The sequence below is a fragment of the Otolemur garnettii genome, unplaced genomic scaffold (genome assembly GCF_000181295.1).
Source record: "Otolemur garnettii isolate 467f Iridium unplaced genomic scaffold, OtoGar3 scaffold00146, whole genome shotgun sequence".
NCBI lineage: Eukaryota > Metazoa > Chordata > Mammalia > Primates > Galagidae > Otolemur > Otolemur garnettii.
The window spans coordinates 454,395-456,231 of record NW_003852541.1 but is presented as its reverse complement, the minus strand read 5'-3'; the positions used below and the strand labels follow the sequence as shown (position 1 = coordinate 456,231).

The 1,837-nt window shown below is 48.4% G+C and overlaps 1 protein-coding gene across 1 annotated transcript in view; it reads right to left on the bottom strand.

The window, feature by feature from the left end:
- TBC1D14 (TBC1 domain family member 14) overlaps positions 1–1,837 on the bottom strand; it is a 60,261-nt gene that overhangs the window by 46,087 nt on the left and 12,337 nt on the right. The gene's annotated exons all lie outside the window — the stretch shown is intronic.

Here is a 1,837-nt window from a genome sequence, read left to right as displayed (position 1 = left end):
CTATTTTTTGGTTGCAGCCGTCATTGTTGTTTGGCGGGTCCGGGCTGGGGATTTGAACCCGCCACCTTAGGTGTACATGGCTGGCGCCTTAGCCAGTTGAGCTATAGGCGCCGAGCCTAGGTGCTACTTAATTTGTTGAGCCTAGTCTAGTGAATTGAATGCCAAGGTCAAAGAGGCTGGACCCAAAATTAGATATCGCAGAGTCTGGACACCTGCTTCCAACTGCTTTTGTGTGCTGTATACATGTTCTCTCACTTTACCTCCCCAGCAGTCTAACCGGCAAGTGTCGTCCCACTTTACAGATAGGGTAACTAAGGGTCAAGGTGAAATGACTTACCCCAAAGCACCTAGCCAGCAAGATGCTGAACCTGCAGGACTCTTTCCACTCTGAGCAGGCACAACCTCTTATGTGAAGGTACTCAAACAGGTATGCAGTGTTAAGAGTGAAAAAGCTGATTCCCACATGGGTTAGGTGTGGCCTCTGAAGATGGGAGCAAATTCAGATCCACCAACCACCTGCTATGACCTCAGGCAAAGTACTTAGTTCAGATCTCTGAGCCTCATTTCTATATCTACAAAATGGGGGGAAGTACTCACCTGAGAGGGCTGCTGTAAGGAACGAGGACAGAGACCTCTAGTACAGAGGGAGGGCTCAGTAACAGTTGTCCTTATTAGTATACACCATTACTTTTTTTACCCGCTTAGACCTGAAACAACTATATACAGCAGATAAAACGCTCTAGTGCCAAATAAAGGAGTCCAGCCAAGTCTGCAAACAGCACAGATATGAAAAATAAAGGAGTAAATGGAAGCAAATACGTTGAGTCATGACTGCAGACATCAGATGTTCCCACCACCACCATCACCGTCCACACAGTGGCAGTACTTTTTGAGGGCTCTATACACGCTACATTAACTCAGCTTAACTTTCATAGCAGGGCTGCCCCAACTCCCATGTCACAGATGGGAACATGGAGGCCCCAAAATGTCACTGACTTGCCCAGCCCCGTAGGCGGGTAGAGAAGCTGGATCAGAAGCCAGATGCTGTGGGTTATGCAGCCAAATTCTTCACCACAGAACTCACGCAAGCCACTTGCAGACATCAATCGGAAGTAATTTCAACATTCACATTCTGTCTCAATAAAGCTTTCAACCACAACAGAAACCTGTAACACGGTGTTAAGTGCACAGATTAGTGAAGATGCTGGGTCAAATACTCATGTTTTAATCACCGGGAGCAATGCATGATTAAAATGATAAAATAATAGAAGCCTGGCCTGCCCATACTTGAAATTTCAGGCAAAGCCCTTTCTTAACCCTACATGACCTTTCAGAATTGGAACAGGATTGGAAATGGTTACAGGTCCTACTCCAAACCTAGTTCTCCAAGTGGTATCAACAGTAGTTCACTGCCCAACCAGACCCAATTTAAACCAATTTCAGAAACAAGAAAGACTACTCACTCACTCTAAGGCAGGGGTCCTCAAACTTTTTAAACAGGGGGCCAGTTCACTGTCCCTCAGACCATTGGAGGGCTGGACTGTGGGTCCCGGGACGAGTCAGCTGTTAAGCAGGACAGGCAGCAGCGGCAAAAACACCCGGCAGGCCAGATAAATGTCCTATGCAGGCCGCATGTGGCCCGTGGGCCGTAGTTTGAGGATGCCTGCTCTAAGGGAAGGAATAAGAAGCCTCTGGACAGGCTCGACGCCTGTGGCTCAAGCAGCTAAGGCACCAGCCACATATAAGGTGGCGGGTTCGAATCCCCAGCCCGGGCCCGCCAAACAACAATGATGGCTGCAACCAAAAAATGGCCAGGCGTTGTGGCGGGCGCCTGTAG